At 38.4% G+C, this 20,109-nt stretch overlaps 1 protein-coding gene and 1 long non-coding RNA gene across 3 annotated transcripts in view; one reads left to right on the plus strand and one right to left on the minus strand.

The window, feature by feature from the left end:
* The window catches only part of nsun3 (NOP2/Sun RNA methyltransferase 3), a 347,258-nt gene that overhangs the window by 67,937 nt on the left and 259,212 nt on the right, over positions 1-20,109 (plus strand). The gene's annotated exons all lie outside the window — the stretch shown is intronic.
* Positions 5,697-9,776, minus strand: LOC141353348 (uncharacterized). Its single transcript, XR_012360419.1, has 3 exons — positions 9,271-9,776; positions 8,267-9,139; positions 5,697-7,498 (listed from the first exon to the last, which is right to left on the minus strand). It is a non-coding gene; the product is annotated as an uncharacterized lncRNA (long non-coding RNA).

A 20,109-nucleotide genomic window follows, 5' to 3' on the forward strand; every position in this document is an offset into this window, starting at 1 on the left:
GACGACTCTGATGTCTGTGCCAAATTTCAAGAGTTTTCGAGTATGTTAAGGCCCCCAAAATGCCCAAAAGTGTTGAAAAAAATATAAAAAAAATAAAAAATATAGCTGCAAGCAGCGATGGCGGGCCCTCGCACGTTATTTTTCCGCTACACGGTGCGTCCGAGAAAACGATGCACGGTGGGCAAGGGCATCAAGTGGGTAAATATCAGTGGGCTATTTAATGTTGTTACTGACCCATTTGGGGACTGTAGGTAAAAGAAACCCCACATTTTAGACAAACGGGGGGGGGGGGCTGGCTAGTCAGCCACTAAATAGACACGCCTTTATCTGACCTTTTTGTCAACACTTAACTGCCAACAACTCTGATGTGTGTGCCAAATTTAAAGTTAATCCAAACACGCCAAGAGCCTTAAAAAAGCCTTAAATAAAAGTAAAGTTTGACGCGTTGCCATGGGAACAGCGTTCGAGATGTCAAAAATTCCTTCGCAATTTAGCATCTCCAATGTCTCAGCATCATGTTGACCACTTCTGGTGTCAATCGAATGAATATTCTAGAAGGAGTATTTAAAAGTTCACTGCATGGAACTGAAAGGCTTCAATATGCCTTTAAAATGAAAGTAAAGTTTGACACGTTGCCATGGGAACAGCATTCGAGATATCAAAAATCCCTTCGCAATTTATCATCTACAATGTCTCAGCATCATGTTGACCACTTTTGGTGTCAATCGAATGAATATCCTAGAAGGAGTATTTAAAAGAACATCGGATGGAACTGTCAAAAAAATCCACCTTTGTGACTGACACACTTCCTGGCGCCTGGTGGTGGCGCTATACCCGAGACTCACAATAGGCACATCGATGCGATCGGAATCTTCAGACGAACAAACGCCCCGCGTGTCATCACAATAAGACATTTTTTGCCTTAGATATTAGACACTTCCTGTTTCTCTGATTTCGCCATGACTTTGCCGCTTCGCCATGGCAGAACCGTTCGAGATATCAAAAATCCCTTCGCAATTTAGCAAGTACAATGTCTCGACATCATGATCACCACGTTTGGTGTCAATCCCATGAATCCCCTAGAAGGAGTATTCAAAAGTTCACCGCATGCATTTTTTAAACAATCCGAAATAGCCGACTTCCTGTTGGGCGGAGCTTAAATGTTAGAGGGCGAAAGTTGTTCGGGTCGATGAGATCTATATGTGTACCAACTCTCATACATGTGCGTACATTTTTGCCCGATCTGTGCCCCAATGTTTGTTTTTGAATTACAGGGGGCGCTACAGAGCTCCCTTGCCACGCCCGTATTCCAGCCTTTGCATGAGCCTAGTGGCACGCGACTCTGACGTGTGTGCCAAATTTCAAGACTTTTCGAGTATGTTAAGGCTCCCAAATTAGCACAAGTGTTGAAAAAAATAAAAAAAAAAATAATAATAAATTCGAGCAAAAACAATAGGGCTTCGCACCTTTCGGTGCAGGCCATTCTGGCCTGCTCCTCGGTGCTCGGGCCCTAAATATAGCTGCAAGCAGCAATGGCGGGCCCTCGCACGTTTTTTTACCGCTACACGGTGCGTCCGAGAAAACGATGCACGGTGGGCAAGGGCATCAAGTGGGTAAAATATCAGTGGGCTATTTAATGTTGTTTCTGAGCCATTTGGGGACTGTAGGTAAAAGAAACCCCACATTTTAGACAAACAGGTGCACAAGTGAGCCACTTAAGAGACACGCCTATGTCTGACCTTTTTGTCAACACTTAACAGCCGAAAACTCTGATGTGTGCAGAGATGTATAGTAACGAAGTAGAACTACTTCACTACTGTACTTAAGTACTAAAAGGCAGTATCTGTACTCTACTGAAGTATTATTTTTTTCTCCTACTTCCACTTTTACTTCAGTACATATTTTCGATGAGTTTAATACTTTTACTCCAATACATTTTTTATGTGCTGCATAGTTACTCGTTACACTCAAATGTTACGAATCATTCCAAACCTACATTATCACTGCCGGAGCGGTGATACACATTAGAAACACACACAGATTGTGGTCTAAACCAATAGGAGATAGTGAAGAGCGGACCCCTCCCTCCCTCTCACTCACAAATATGAGCCGCGGTTGTGGACAAATGTGAAGTGAAGAGAGAACCAAAGTGCACGAGAGAGACCGATAGAGAGAGAGAATTCGCGAAAAAGGGCGAGTGTGCGCGAAAGAAGGAAACCTAAATACATTGAAACACCTTTTACCTTTACCTATTACCATTACATCGACTAATATTTTATTAATTCTGAATTTTCTATTGCCATATTAGTTAAATTAATCTGAACATTCCTGTCCTTGTACTCCTGCTACAGCCAAAGCAATTGTGAGTGTCCTTTAGCTTAAACATTTGAAATAATATAAACAATATTATATTCAAACTTTTGACTGTTTTCTTTAATAACTACATTACACAATACTTGTACTTTTACTTTCAGTACTTGAGTAGTATATTTTAAAATAAACTACTTGCAATACTTAAGTACAAAACATGTTTAATACTTCAGTACTTCCACTTAAGTGGTGTGCTCACTTTTTTGATAGAGCACTTGTACTTTTACTCAAGTCTGGGTCCCTAGTACTTTATACATCTCTGGATGTGTGTGCCAAATTTAAAGTTCAACTAAGCACGCCAAGAGCCTTAAACATGCCTGAAATTAAAGTAAAGTTTGACGCGTTGCCATGGGAACAGCGTTCGAGATGTCTAAAATTCCTTCGCAATTTATCATCTACAATGTCTCGGCATCATGTTGACAACTTCTGGTGTCAATCGCATGAATCCCATACGAGGAGTATTTAAAGGTTCACAGCATGTAACTGTCAGCCTTAAATATGTGTAAAAATGAAAGTAAAGTTTGATGCATTGCCATGGGAACAGCGTTTGAGATATTAAAAATCCCTTCGCAATTTATCATCTACAATGTCTCGGCATCATGTTGACCACTTCTCATGTCAATCGCATGAAAATCCTAGAAGGAGTATTTAAAAGTTAACTGTATGCAACTGAAAGGCTTAAATATGCCTTTAAAAGGAAAGTAAAGATTGACAGGGTGCCATTTGAACAGCGTTTTAGTTATCAAAAATCCCTTCGCAATTTATCATCTACAATGTCTCGGCGTCATGTTGACCACTTCTCGTGTAAATCGCATGAAAATCCTAGAAGGAGTATTTAAAAGTTAACTGTATAAAACTGAAAGGCTTAAATATGCCTTTAAAATGAAAGTAAAGTTTGACGCGTTGCCATGGGAATAGCGTTTGAGATATCAAAATTCCTCTTTGCAATTTATCATCTACAATGTCTCGGCATTATGGTGACCACTTTTGGTGTCAATCGCATGAAAATCCTAGAAGGAGTATTTAAAAGAACATTGCATGGAACTTTAAAAAAAAAACAGCTATGTGACTGACACACTTCCTGGCGCCTGCTGGTGGCGCTATACCCGGGAGTCACAATAGGCACATCGATGCGATCGGAATCTTCAGACGAACAAACACCCCGCGTGTCATTACAATAAGAAATGTTTTGCCTTAGATATTAGACACTTCCTGTTTCTCTGATTTCGCCACAACTTTGTCGGCTCGCCACGGCAGAACCGTTCGAGATATCAAAAATCCCTTCGCAATTTAGCAAGTCCAATGTCTCGACATCATGTTCACCACTTTTGGTGTCAATCGCATGCATCCTCTAGGAGGAGTATTCAAAAGTTCAACACATGCATTTTTTAAACAATCCAAAATAGCTGACTTCCTGTTGGGCGGAGCTTAAATGTTAGAGGGCGAAAGTTGTTCAAGTCGATGAGATCTATATGCGTACCAACTCTCGTACATGTGCGTACATTTTTGCACGATCTGTGCCCCAATGTTTGTTTTTACATTACAGGGGGCGCTACAGAGCTCCCTTGCCACGCCCGAGTTCCAGCCTTTGCCGGGTCCTAATGGCCGACGACTCTGACGTTTCTGCCAATTTTCAAGAGTTTTTGAGTATGTTAAGGCCCCCAAATTGCCCCGAAACGTAAAAAAAAAAAAAAAAAAAAAAAAAAAAAATAATAAATCCGAGCAAAAACAATAGGGCTTCGCACCTACGGTGCAGGCCATTCTGGCCTGCTCCTCGGTGCTCGGGCCCTAAATATAGCTGCAAGCAGCCATGGCGGGCCCTCGCACGTTTTTTACCGCTACACGGTGCCTCCGAGAAAACGATGCACGGTGGGCATGTGCATCAAGTGGGTAAATATCAGTGGACTATTTCATGTTGCTACTGATCCATTTATGTACTGTAGGTAAAAGAAGCCCTACATTTTAGACAAACTGGGGGGCTAGTCAGCCACTAAATAGACACGCCTTTATCTGACCTTTTTGTCAACACTTAACAGCCGACAACTCTCATGTGTGTGACAAATTTAAAGTTAATCGAAGCACGACAAGAGCCTTAAAAAAGCCTTAAATAAATGTAAAGTTTGACGCGCTGCCATGGAAACAGCGTTCGAGATGTCAAAAATTCCTTCGCAATTTAGCATCTACAATGTCTCGGCATCATGTTGACAACTTCTGGAGTCAATCGCATGAATATTCTAGAAGGAGTATTTAAAAGTTCACTGCATGCAATGGTAAGGCTTAAATATGCCTTTAAAATGAAAGTAAAGTTTGACACGTTTCCATGGGAACAGCGTTCAAGATATCAAAAATCCCTTCGCAATTTATCATCTACTATGTCTCGGCATCATGTTGACAACTTCTGGAGTCAATCGCATGAATATTCTAGAAGGAGTATTTAAAAGTTCACTGCATGCAATGGTAAGGCTTAAATATGCCTTTAAAATGAAAGTAAAGTTTGACACGTTTCCATGGGAACAGCGTTCAAGATATCAAAAATCCCTTCGCAATTTATCATCTACTATGCCTCGGCATCATGTTGACCACTTTTGGTGTCAATTGCATGATTTTTCTAGAAGGAGTATTTAAAAGAAAGTATTAAAAAAAATCCACCTTTGTGACTGACACACTTCCTGGCGCCTGGTGGTGGCGCTATACCCGGGAGTCACAATAGGCACATCGATGCGATCGGAATCTTCAGATGAACAAACACCCCGCGTGTCATCACAATGAAACATTTTTTGCCTTAGATATTAGACACTTCCTGTTTCTCTGATTTCGCCATGAATTTGTCGCCTCGCCATGACAGAACCGTTAGAGATATCAAAAATCCCTTCGCAATTTAGCAAGTCCAATGTCTTGGCATCATGATCACCACGTTTGGTGTCAATCCCATGAATCCCCTAGAAGGAGTATTTAAAAGTTCAATGCATGCATTTTTTAAACAATCCAAAATAGCCGACTTCCTGTTGGGCGGAGCTTAAATGTTAGAGGGCGAAAGTTGTTCAGGTCGATGAGATCTATATGCGTACCAACTCTCGTACATGTGCATATATTTTTGCCCGATCTGTGCCCCAATGTTTGTTTTTGCATTACAGGGGGCGCTACAGAGCTCCCTTGCCACGCCCGTGGTCCAGCCTTTGCCCGGACCTGATGGCCGACGACTCGGACGTCTGTGCCAAATTTCAAGAGTTTTGGAGTATGTTAAGGCCCCTAAATTGTCCCGAAACGTAAAAAAAAAACAACAACAAAAAAACAATAAATCTGAGCAAAAACAATAGGGATTCGCACCTTTCGGTGCAGGCCATTCTGGCCTGCTCCTCGGTGCTCGGGCCCTAATAAAAATAATAATCAGAGCAAAAACAATAGGGCTTCGCACCTTTCGGTGCAGGCCATTCTGGCCTGCTCCTCGGTGCTCGGGCCCTAAATATAGCTGCAAGCAGCGATGGCGGGCCCTCGCACGTTATTTTACCGCTATACGATGCCTCCGAGAAAACGATGCACGGTGAGCAAGTGCATTAAGTGGGTAAATATCAGTGGGCTATTTCATGTTGTTATTGACCCATTTGGGGACTGTAGGTAAAAGAAACCCTACATTTTAGACAAACGGGGGCGCTGGTGAGCCACTTAAGAGACACGCCTATGTCTGACCTTTTTGTGCACACTTAACAGTCGACAACTCTGATGTGTGTGCCAAGTTTTAGGTTAATCTAAGCACGCCAACACTGTAAAAAATTTCCCTGTAAAAAAACGGTATTATGCTGGAAGCTGTGGTTGCCAGCATTGCACTGTTAATTTACAGCGTGATACTGTTATTAGAAAAAACAGCATGATACTGTTTTGTTACCTACAGCAGTCAACTGTTATTTTAACAGCATGGTACTGTTTGTGTCACCTACAGAATACAGCTGTTATTTAATAGCATGATACTGTTTTTGTTATCTACAGCATAAAACTGTTATTAAGCATTATATACCTGTTAATTTACAGTACATATTAGTCACAACTCCATTATTTTTTAATTTAAATGCTATTATACCCTGCATTTTATATTTGTCAAAGTGGATAACATAGAACAAAAAAGGCCAGGTTATGAATTTTTTATTCTTTATTCTATTCAACACCGGATTGACTGTTATGCTATGTTTGTTATGCCATAAAACAGGCAGAAATACAAGCAGATATATTTTAATATTCAGTGCATAAACTGTGGTGCAACAAAAACGCACCAATAACATACTAAAATACAAAAAAATCAAACAAACAAAGAACAATATTGAGATGCCTTATCTTTACTTAAAATACAAATGTAGTTTAAAATTTAGATTTCAAAAAAAGCACAAAAGTTTCACAACTGTAAAAACAGCACATTTTTAAAAGGATTCAATAAAACATTAATTTGCTTATTCTTTAACAGACACCAGCCCAATTTTAAATATGAAAACATGGTCTATAATATACAAACCAGTATAAAAAAAACACCACCCACCAGTGGTGGCCAGGATGCAAAATATGTGTTTGGGGTGTAATGTGATTCGTGAATCTATATGCATTGCACATCATGTCAAAATACGTGCCTCCCGCAAACGCCCCGAATATGATAAAGAATAAAAGAGACATTCACATGATACCCGCAAGACACTCATTTAACACTAAACTCTGATTACACATGAGATTAGACAAGCTAGTATGGCAAAAGCGAGCATCTCTTTTATTATAATCCCCTTCAAAGTGTCTGGAGCAGGCACGCATTCTGACATGACACGCCATGCACAGGTTCACATGACGCGCCAAACACACACTTTGAAGTGACGAGCCACACACATGACAATGTTTTGGGTAGCTTTGTATTCGTGCCTCCTCGGAGAAGTCACCTGCCATCACTGCAGCCCACCATATTTAAAAAAAAACTGTATTGGTGGGAAGTGTCAGCTACATTTTAAATGAAGTACCACTCAAAGTCCAAAAGTCTTTTTTAAAAGATTTGATATTTTGAGACTGACTGTTGATGGTCTTCTTTTGCAGTTTTCCTGTTTTAGAGGTCACTTTTCCCTTTGCACCCTTGTTTCCCGGTTTGATTTTAATGAAGCATCTGGAAAATAAAAAGAGAATATTTTTAGTGAACAATGATTTAAAACTCTGACTTAGCTAATCAGTAAAACTTTACAAAAATGTGTCATTAGTTAACATAAGTTAACTATTTTAGTGAACATGAATTAACATAAACAATACTTACACAGCCCTTTTGAGTTAATTTAACACTTACTAAGACATTATTAAAAGTTGGAATTGTTCACATTAATGAACTGTGAACTAACGAACACAACAAATTACTTTTTATAAACTATTATTAACAAAAATTACTAAATACTTCTGTGTACTGCTTATTGTTAGTTCATGTTAGCTAATACATTGACTAATGTTAAAGTGATAGTTTAACCAAAAATGAAAATTATTTCATTATTTACTCTCATTTTGTTCTAAACCTGTATGAGTTTCTTTATTCTGTTAAATACCAAAGACGATATTTTGATAAATGATGGTAAGCACAAGGTTGGCACTGCCCGTGGACTGGTTACCATCATTTATCAAAATATCTCAGTTTGCGTTCAACAAAATAAATAAACTCACATGCTTAGAACCACATGAGGGTAAATGAGGAAATTATTTTCAGTTTTGGGTGAACTATCCCGTTTAACAAATGAGACCTTATTGTGAAGCCTTACCAAAATTGCCTCCTCAAAAGTTACAAATTCAACCTTTAAAGACAGTCACAAGTTAAAATTAAGTTACGTTAATGAAATCATTATTTTATGTGGAACCATTCCTTTTAATTTTTTTTTTTAAAATAACTTATTACCTTTGAAGGACTTCCAGTGTGGATGCTGCTTTCACTTTTTGCAAGATGAAGATGTAATACAAAGAAAACAATGCAGCAAGTCCAGTGAGACACGTTGGCTGAACACCCTTTTGTCTTTCAGGCTGATCATTCACTGTTTAATCCATTGTCCTTGATAATCACCTGGACTAAAGGAATCTATAGATTAATGTATAATCATTAATATTTAGAGAGCTAAGTGTAGAAAAGGCAGTGAGAAGAATATGCAAGCACTGGCAAAGACACAAAGTGCCATGTCCTTCAACCTAACAGTATGTTATTTTCAGAGACCATTGTCATGGTACAATTAAATGTATAGTAATTGAGGGCCACTAATGTTTCTAAAGGTAAACTGAAAATCACAAATTCATTTAGTGTCCGTGTAAAGTCTGATATTAAAAGTGTTCTCAGTTTCAGTGTTCTCAAATACAGTGTCCTCCAGAATGAGGCACATAAAGCTTGATGTTCTCCTGATAGTAAAAGGCACAGCAAAAAGGTTCCCGGTTCGAGCCCCGGCTAGGTCAGGTGGCCTTTTTTTGTGGAGTTTGCATGTTCTCCCTGTGTCAGCGTGGGTTTACTCTGGGTACCCATAGATGCCAAATTGTCTCTACCCCAACCAGTGTCTGGATTGACTTGTGTGACTAAAAACTTGTGTATGGATTAACCAGTTCTCACCATGAATATAGCCAAAGATGCTGGAATGGCATAAAGAATAAGAAAGAAAGATAGTAAAAGGTTGTGTCAGCCTGGAGTGTGGGCCTTGTTTAGTAAAAAATGTCAAATTTCATATATTTACCAAACAGGATCAAACGAGGTGTCACAAGTCTTCTCAAAGTCAGCAGGAGTGGCACACATCTATTAGCAAAGATAACAATTTATGATAATTAACATCTGCAAAAAGACTTCATATTTTACAGAGGCAACAAAGACATTTTACTCACACAAGAATGGTTATAAAAAATGATACTCTCTCACCTTTTACTCACCTTAATCTGTAATATTTGTTGGTCTATACAATGCACGAAAAGGGAATAGGGACCAAAATAGCACCAAAGCACCAAAATATACCTACATGGAGGATAAAAGTAATTCAGATAAGTCAAGTAGTAATCTTTTGATGCGATTCAATTGGTTTTGCAACATACAAAACTGTAACACTTTTTAATGTACATCAGTTTCTAACCATAATCATAAATTCAAGTTTGACTGCACTTTCTTGTACTTGATGCATAATGACTTAACAAGTTTAAAATCATGTTTGCAACAAAGACTTCTAGATGCACAGTGAATGAAATGAGTTACAGTTTTTCACCAAGAACCATTTTGACTGCTCAAGTCTTATGAATTAGGGTGCCTTTGTTTAATTTTTGTGTAATCAGACTACGAATTCATATACCCCACCTACCTTAACTTACTGTATACAATGAAGCCAGGATATGTCCATTTTATAAACTTAATGTGTCTTACCACCAATAAAAGCGTGCCACATACAACAGGATGTTTCAACCAGCTAACCAGCATGTAATGAATTTCCAAATATCAGATCATTTTAGTTTTATTTGTAGATATACTTGGTACCAAAGGATTTTAAAAGGATTTTAAGATAATACAAAAAACAGGCGAATTTGCAGATAACACAAGTGTATCTTTCACTTGCATAGACAGAATGCACACATTAAAAATGTAAAGACACAAAACCCATAATTGATTTTGATCCTTCCTCATTCATCTTTTACACAGATTTTAGTAAAATAAACAGTTTGGATAAAACTTTGGTGAATTCTTACCTGTGATCGTATGTGAGTGTAACTGATGTGATGGTAGAATACCTGCTTTGCCTGATTAAAATAGGAAATGGAATCTGATTTATTTTTTTAAAAGCTTTACTGAATAAAATGCAATATTTAAAAGTAATATGTAATTTTAAAATAGCACAAGCATCGATAAAGTTGCAGACCTACCTCATGCAGACAATCCAAAATGGCGTGCACAACGAAAAATATGCTATAATACTGTTAAATAACAGTGACATTCTGTTGTTGCTCGACAACCGACCTGAAGTGAGAAAGTCTACCCACAATGCACTGTAAAAAACAGCAACTTACTGTTATTACATGAAAACAGCATTTTGCTGTTGAATTTCCATGTAAATTTACAGAAATTTTTTACAGTGTAGAGCCTTAAACATGCCTGAAATTAAAGTAAAATTTTACGCGTTGCCATGGGAACAGCGTTGGAGATATCAAAAATCCCTTCGCAATTTATCATCTACTATGCCTCGGCATCATGTTGACCACTTTTGGTGTCAATCGCATGAAAATCCTAGAAGGAGTATTTAAAAGAACATTGGATGGAACTGTCAAAAAAATCCACCTTTGTGACTGACACACTTACTGGCGCCTGGTGGTGGCGCTATACCCGAGACTCACAATAGGCACATCGATGCGTTCGGAATCTTCAGACGAACAAACGTCCTGCGTATCATTACAATAAGACATTTTTTGCCTTTGATATTAGACACTTCCTGTTTCTCTGATTTCGCCATGACTTTGTCGCTTCGCCATGGCAGAACCGTTCGAGATATCAAAAATCCCCAATCGCATAAATCCCCTAGGAGGAGTATTTAAAAGTTCATCACATGCGTTTTTAAAACAATCAAAGATGGTCGACTTCCTGTTGGCCGGAGCTAATAGGTTTAAGGGCGAAAGTTGTTCGGGTCGATGAGATCTATATGTGTACCAACTCTCGTACATGTGCGTACATTTTTGCCCGATCTGTGCCCCAATGTTTGTTTTTGAATTACAGGGGGCGCTACAGAGCTCCCTTGCCACGCCCGTGGTCCGGCCTTTGCCCGGACCTGATGGCCGACGACTCTGATGTCTGTGCAAAATTTCAAGAGTTTTTGAGTATGTTAAGGCCCCCAAATTGCCCCGAAACGTAAAAAAAAAAAAAAAAAAAAAAAATAATAATAATAATAATAAAAATAATAATCCGAGCAAAAACAATAGGGCTTCGCACCTTTCGGTGTAGGCCATTCTGGCCTGCTCCTCGGTGCTCGGGCCCTAAAAATATAGCTGCAAGCAGCGATGGCGGGCCCTCGCACGTTTGTTTACCGCTACACGGTGCCTCCGAGAAAACGATGCACGGTGGGCAAGTGCATCAAGTGGGTAAATATCATGCTGCTACTGACCCATTTAGGTACTGTAGGTAAAAGAAACCCCACATTTTAGACAAACGGGGGCGCTAGTAAGCCACTAAATAGACACGCCTTTATCTGACGTTTTTGTCAACACTTAACAGCCGACAAATCTGATGTGTGTGCCAAATTTAAAGTTAATCTAAGCACACCAAGAGCCTTAAATATGCCTGACATAAAAGTAAAGTTTGACACGTTGCCATGGGAACAGCGTTAGAGATGTCAAAAATTCCTTCGCAATTTAGCGTCTACAATGTCTCAGCATCATGTTGACAACTTCTGGTGTGAATTGCATTATTTCCCTAGAAGGAGTATTAAAAAGAACATTGCATGCGACTGTCAGGCTTAAATAAGCCTTTAAATGAAAGTAAAAAGTTTGACGCATTGCCATGGGAACAGCGTTTGAGATATCAAAAATTCCTTCACTATTTATCATCTCCAATGTCTCGGCATCATGTTGACCACGTTTGGTGTCAATCGCATGAAAATCCTAGAAGGAGTATTGAAAAGTTCACTGCATGCAACTGAAGGGCTTAAATATGCCTTTAAATGAAAGTAAAAAGTTTGACGCGTTGTCATGGGAACAACGTTTGAGATATCAAAAATCCCTTCGCAATTTATCATCTACTATGTCTCGGCATCATGTTGACCACTTTTGGTGTCAATCGCATAAACATTCTAGGACGAGTATTTAAAAGAACATCACATGGAACTGTCAAAAAAATCAACCTTTGTGACTGCAACACTTCCTGGCGCCTGGTGGTGGCGCTATACCCGAGACTCACAATAGGCACATCGATGCGATCGGAATCTTCAGACGAACAAACACCCCGCGTGTCATTACAATAAGACATTTTTTGCCTTAGATATTAGACACTTCCTGTTTCTCTGATTTCGCCATGACTTTGCCGCTTCGCCATGGCAACACCGTTTGAGATATCAAAAATCCCTTCGCAATTTAGCAAGTCCAATGTCTTGACATCATGATCACCACATTTGGTGTCATTTGCATGAATCCCCTAGGAGGAGTATTCAAAAGTTCACCGCTAAAATGTTAGAGGGCGAAAGTTGTTCGGGTCGATGAGATCTATATGTGTACCAACTTTCGTAAATGTGCGTACATGTTTGCCCGATCTGTGCACTCCTGTTTGTTTTTGCATTACAGGGGGCGCTACAGAGCCCCCGTGCCACGCCCGTGTTCCAGCCTTTGGCTTTCGGCGATCACGGACGACTCTGACGTCTGTGCCAAATTTCAAGAGTTTTCGAGTATGTTAAGGCACCCAAATTGCTCCAAAATGTAAAAATAATAATAATAATAATAATAATAAATATAGCTGCAAGCAGCGATGGCGGGCCCTCGCACGTTTTTTACCGCTTCACAGTGCCTCCGAGAAAACGATGCACGGTGGGCAAGGGCATCAAGTGGGTAAATATCTGTGGAGTATTTCATGTTGCTACTGACCCATTTGGGGACTGTAGGTAAAAGACACCCGACATTTTAGACAAACGGGGGTGCTAGTGAGCCACTTAAAAGACACGCCTGACCTTTTTGTGAACACTTAACAGCCGACACCTCTGACGTGTGTGCCAATTGTTAGGTTAATCTAAGCACGCCAAGAGCCCTAAATATGCCTGAAATAAAAGTAAAGATTGGGGCGTTGCCATGGGAACAGCGTTCGAGATATCAAAAATCCCTTCGCAATTTATCATCTACAATGTCTCAACATCATGTTGACCACTTTTGGTGTCAATCGCATGAATATTCTAGAAGGAGTATTTAAAAGAACATTGCATGGAACTGTCAAAAAAATCCACCTTTGTGACTGACACACTTCCTGGCGCCTGGTGGTGGCGCTATACCCGAGACTCACAATAGGCACATCGATGCGTTCGGAATCTTCAGACGAAGAAACGTCTTGCGTATCATTACAATAAGACATTTTTTGCCTTAGATATTAGACACTTCCTGTTTCTCTGATTTCGCCATGACTTTGTCGCTTCGCCATGGCAGAACCGTTCGAGATATCAAAAAATCCCTTTGCAATTTAGCAAGTACAATGTCTCGACATCATGTTCACTGCGTTTGGTGTCAATTGCATAAATCCCCTAGGAGGAGTATTTAAAAGTTAATCACATGCGTTTTTGAAACAATCAAAGATGGTCGACTTCCTGTTGGCCGGAGCTAATAGGTTTAAGGGCGAAAGTTGTTCGGGTCGATGAGTTCTATATGTGTACCAACTCTTGTACATGTGCGTACATTTTTGCCCGATCTGTGCCCCAATGTTTGTTTTTGAATTACAGGGGGCGCTACAGAGCTCCCTTGCTACGCCCGTGGTCCGGCTTTTGCCCGGACCTGATGGCCGACGACTCTGACGTCTGTGCAAAATTTCAAGAGTTTTTGAGTATGTTAAGGCCCCCAAATTGCCCCGAAACGTAAAAATAATAATAATAATAATAATAATAATAAAAATAATAATCCGAGCAAAAACAATAGGGCTTCGCACCTTTTGGTGCAGGCCATTCTGGCCTGCTCCTCGGTGCTCGGGCCCTAATAATAATCCGAGCAAAAACAATAGGGCTTCGCACCTTTCGGTGCAGGCCATTCTGGCCTGCTCCTCGGTGCTCGGGCCCTAAAAATAATAATCCGAGCAAAAACAATAGGGCTTCGCACCTTTCGGTGCAGGCCATTCTGGCCTGCTCCTCGGTGCTTGGGCCCTAATTATTAAAATAGTTTGAGACCAATAGAGTATGACTTACATCATCTATTTTCAATTCTATTATTCACTATTAGTTTGCATCTTTCCAGTTAATTTGTCTATAGTCTGCCATAGTTGTTTAGAATTGCCCTTTGATTGTTTAATCATATTCAGAAAAAACATTGCTTTTGCTTGTCTTAGCTGTTGAGTAACTCTATTTCGATGTCCAGTATAAATCTGGCGATCAGTTGTATAGTCCCGTTTTACGGGACTTTTTTAATGCTTAATCTTTAGTTCTCATCAATTTCCATAGATTATCATTTAACCAAGGTAAAGGAATTTTGCCTTTAGACTTTACCTTTTTTTCTTTAGAATATTTAAAAACAAGCTGTTGAAACACCTTTATCAACTCACTAGAAGCTGTATTACTGTCTTTATCATTTACCATTTCAAACCATTTTACCTTTCTTATTTCATTATCAAACATCCCAACATCTTTTTTGGGAATATAGAGAACAGACTCATTAATATCAACCTTATTTAAATTTCGGTAACGCGCTTTTGATAGTTTCCTAGCAACCAATGTTAAATTATGACCAGAAAGACCTGTTATTAAATTATAAATTTTGCTGATACGATCAGCTTTGTTTGTGAAAACTAAATCAATAAGCGTTTGAGACGTCTTAGTAATCCGAGTAGGTTTTTCAATCATTTGTGTATAATTAATTTTTTGAGTAATCTCCTTTAATTTTTTTTTGCCATTTTTATTGATCCAATTTATATTAAAATCCCCCATGAGAAGTATTTCTTTCACATAACATTTTTTAAGAATATCAGTTAGGTGATCAAAAAATACATTATTTGATGTCGGTGGCCTATATAAAACAAGAACAGCAAATGACATTTCTGGGGACAACCTAATCTTTATCCCCACACATTCCAAAACATCTCCCACTGATTCCATGTGTACACACTGAAAACGATCCTTGACATAAATCATTACTCCACCCCCTTTGCCATGACCACAGTCACGCCTAAAGATGTTATAACCTGGAATATTAACAACGCTATTTGGAGTGGTGGGTTCTAGCCAAGTCTCAGAAAACTTCTTCCTGGGGTCTTATAATCTTTTCATGTGACAATACATTTAATACATTACATTATTACATCGACTCATTACACACATCACTTCACATTACACACATTTAAAATAAACATTTGGCACAACAAAAATAAAAATAAATCTCAGAGTAGATCTAAATCAAAAATAAAATAACAAGTGACCTCTAGCAGAATCTCTTTAAATTAATGTTAAATATTGAAATATTTTTGAAGGTAATATTTCTTTGATGATATTTTAAAACCATGATAAGTATTTTGTTGTTTGATAGTGTTTGGGAGAGAATTCCATTTACACATAGCTCTCACCTGACTGAACGTTGAATTGATTTGGTCTTCACTATAGGCAAAATAAAACTACCTTCTGTTGCATGCCTTGTTGGATAATGATGTGTATCAGTACTAAAGGATAATAAGATAAGTAACAGCTGTTTTGTTTGTTATAACGTTATATAAAAACCCATTAGTGAATACACAAATCTGTTTTTAACTTTAAACCATGCAAGGCTTTTCATATATTTCATTAGTCCCAACAGTTTAGCCTCTTCTCTTTGCTCTAGAGGTTTTTGTTCTATACTGAGTTAAAGTTTTGGTTTGAAAAATAAGGAATTATAAGTTCCAACCACTAAACAATTAGTTTTAGATACATTAAGAATCAATTTGTTACTTCTTATCCAGTCCACCACTGACTGTAACTCTCTTTGTAATTTTGTATTTAAATCCCCAATATCAGTTCCTGCTTAATATATAGTAGAATCATCAGCAAACATTGATATGCTTGCTTTATCTAAAATGGATGGAAGGTCATTGGTAAAGATTGTGTAAAGAAGCGGCCCAAGACAACTTCCTTTAGGCACGCCATGTTCTACAACCCTTACCTTTTGAAAAACTTCCATAAAAATAAACTAAAATTGTCCTCTGTGTTTTTTTGCTTCATAGTTCACTGGCATATTTTGTACTTTAAATATGAGTACTGTACCCCCTGACTGAAAAATTTAGGAACACAAGCAGAAAATTGAGGGCAAACCTTAAATCGCCTGCAATGCAATTATTCACATTTCCCCCCAAAATAACTGCATTACTGAAAAATACTAAATAGACTTGACCTAATGCAGTTGCTGCATATGTTATTATGCATAGGAACCAAAGATTCATACAACCCACATGACTAATTCCAGCCATACTGTAAGATACATACATATACAATAAGTTATATCCAGATAATGAGATGAGTAGCAGGGTAATACACATTGTATCCTTTACCTGTTTCTTGTCTTCTATTCAGTTTTCCTTAACTGGGCACTGCTGTCTAAAGAAGTTCTCCCGTTCTCTCTTTCTCTCTCATATCTGCCATGTCTAATTAAACTTCTTGCGGTTCTGAGGTTTACTTTACGCTAGGGGTGTAACGGTACGCAAAAATCGCGGTTCGGTGCGTACCCCAGTTTTGAAGCCACGGTTCGGTTCATTTTATAAACTTTTTTTACAATTTGTTTACACTTTTTTTAAACACTTTTTATAAAAATATAATATATATAAAATGAAAAATAATAAATAAAATACTTCTGCAAAGTTCTTTTTTACATTATTTTATAACAGTAGGTAACTCTTTTCTTAACCTTCTTTTAAACTTTTTCTACTTAAACCTCGCACTAAACTAACAAATTCAATTCCTGAATACATTTATGAACTATTAGCCTATTTTTGCCATCAAATTTTTTTTTCTGTTTTGATTTATTTTGGATATTTTTTAGTCACAGTATTGAATTATTATGTACCATCTCTGTATAAAAATAATATTACTGCTCTATGTGTAACTGCATAGCAAGCAACATGATGATATACTTATTATACACTCATTTTGAGATTAGTGAGTTGCATACATAGCCATCTTTGATCTTTTGCACGTTTCTCCTAATCTTTGCTTGTGTCGCCAATGTAAGCTGTGACTTAAAATAACAAACCCCTCCGCAGCTGAGTAACAGCTGAGTAAGCCCAGGTTACAGCTCTTCTCTGTCCCGACCAGCTGATCGCATTGTGACAATGATATGATTGACGTGAGGTGCAGATGAAAAATCTGATCACGCATTCCTTATTCTCGCTGTCCCAGAAAGCGCGTCTCATGATTGCGTAGCAACGAAAGACGCGCAACCTCTCACGCACTTTTGAAAGAACAAAACAGCGCGTTGACACGCGTTTAACATGCGCTTTTAGACACGACACGTAAACGTTTACATCAATAATCAAACGAATATACACCTAAGTAAATAAAAGTCTTTCTGCGGGCCGAATTATGTTATATGTTTGACAGAAGACTTGCGCTGAATGCGGAGACTTCCGCCACTTAATATGTTAGTGTGGAAATGCACGTATTATGTTCCGCACAGGCGCACACAAAAGATGGCATTCGGCCTTTCGGTGCACGTGTGCACCGTGCCGAAAGCCCTGAACCGAAACGGTCCAGTACGAATACACATACCGTTACACCCCTACTTTACGCTGGGCTGCGTAGACTCATCGGTAGATTCAACTGAGCGCAAGGTGACATAAACTTTTACGCGTCATGCAAATTTGCGGTAAAAACCTGACCGCGCATTCTGTTTTATCACGGGGGCCAGCACATGCGCGAGTTTTTTGATTGGTATAAATCATCTTTTTTACACATTAATGTGGCAAAAACTAAAGAAATGAGCATTGATTTCAGAAGGAACTCTTCTGTCCTTCCCCCAGTTGTAATGGACAATCAACCAATTGAACTCGTACAGCAGTATAAATACCTCGGGACTGTGATCGACAATAAACTGTGCTTTGAATCACAAGTTGATGTTGTGTGTAAAAAAGCACATCAGCGTATATATTTTCTTCGTAAGCTTCATAGTTTTAATGTTGATACTGTTTTTATGAAAATGTTTTATTCTTGTTTTATTGAATCAGTTCTTACTTTCTCTTTTATTTGTTGGCACGGGTCACTTTCTACTAAACAGAAAACCCGCATGCAAGGTATTGTGAAGGTTTGCAGCAAAATTGCGGGTACTCCATTAGATGACCTAAATTATCTGCATAAGGCCAGGGCTCGGTTGCATAAAGCACCTTAAGTTTTTTCCTTAAGTATGACACTTAAGGGGTAAATTCCCCTTAACTTCTGAAAGATAATAATTAAAGAGTTTTGCATATAATCCCTTAAACGGTTCTCTTAGGTAAGAGTAATCGTTAAGTGTTTCATGACAGTGACCCCGGTTTGTTGTTATAAAATACTATTGTTGCCATGGAGACACAACAGAAAAAACTTAAGGGTTTTTCTGCAACACCCTTAAGTTTAAAGGAAACAACTTAAGGGAAAATTACACTTAAGGTGCTTTATGCAACCGGGCCCAGATCTTTAAAGAAGGCGCGAGTTATTCTGGCTGACCCGAGTCATCCCTTATGGGGTGAATTTCGGTTGCTACCCTCTGGGCGCAGATACAGTCTGATGAGATGCAAAACAAATAGACTGAGGAAGTCATTCATCCCGTCTGTTATTCCTATTGTTAACAGCATCCTTTAAATTATGTAGTACTGTGGTGATGTTAATTGTTATTTGTCTATTTATTGATGTTGATTTGTATATTTGTTCATGTGTTACTGCGTGCTGTAATCCAAATTGCCCCTCGGGGATAATAAAGTGGCCTTGACCTTGATTAGTTCGTATTTCTTTGGCACTAGATGATCTGCTCAGTTAACACAGTGTTTGAGTTCTCCTCCATGTGTCTCTATGCTACTGACTGGACGGGGCGGAGCCGCATAAGTTAACCTCACATGCGGTAGTATGTTTTAAAGGGAAAGTATTAACAGGATTAAAAACCAAAAATAACCGACATGATAAAATAGGGTCGGTTACAGTTTCTGAATTTCAGTTTTGATTAATTATCAATTAATCGTGCAGCCCTATTTTTAGGTATTGGTACCACTTTACATATTTTCAAGATTGCAAACATATATTCTCCGTAAAACACACATTAATTACATGAGCAACAATAGGAGCAATAATTGTAATTATTGGTTGGTAAGCAATTTATGTTAAAGATAGTCTTCACCAGGTGTTTTATCTTTACAATTCATCAAAAGCAATTCCACTTTAGAATCACTTACTTTCTTAAATTTAAAGCTACATGTTTTACCTTCCGTTATCTGTTTCATCAGTGTTTTGATAAGTCAATCTTGTGTGGCTGTATAGTGTTTATTTTATATATCACTTGGTTTAGTAAAAATATTCACCTTCATTTTCTAAATAAGCCGGAGTCGATTAATTATTTTCTATTAAAGGTGCAATTTGTAAGATATTTGCAGTAAAATGTCCAAAAACCACTAGGCCAGTGTTATATATTTTGTCCAGCTGATTACTATCAATATCTGTAATGTTTTCAACTACTTGTAAATCGTGAGAAAATTTCCTTTCAAAATATTGTTACGGGGCAGTGCAGTCTCATGTCAATGACGTTAATATCCATTTGACCCTTTGTCACCGCCTTTACTGACGTAAACCACATGAAACAGTGGTCGAGTTCGAAAAAATAAAATGGTGGCCAAGGAAGCGTCTGGAGCACAAATATAGTGTAAATAAACGTATATTTTCACTTTTTACACATTTTAATTGCATTTCTAGCGAGAAATTAGTATTGTAGTTTTCAAATATGTGATTAGTTATCACAAAGGCGCTCTCTGTTTATATTTCAAACACGCTGCCTTTGAAGTGCGTCGGAAAGCCTTTCTCTGAGCTGCCTTCATGCCTCCGAGTCCGAAGTAATTTGCCTCATGAGGCAGCGCTGCCTTGAGTTTTC

The sequence above is a fragment of the Misgurnus anguillicaudatus genome, chromosome 3, assembly GCF_027580225.2.
Source record: "Misgurnus anguillicaudatus chromosome 3, ASM2758022v2, whole genome shotgun sequence".
NCBI lineage: Eukaryota > Metazoa > Chordata > Actinopteri > Cypriniformes > Cobitidae > Misgurnus > Misgurnus anguillicaudatus.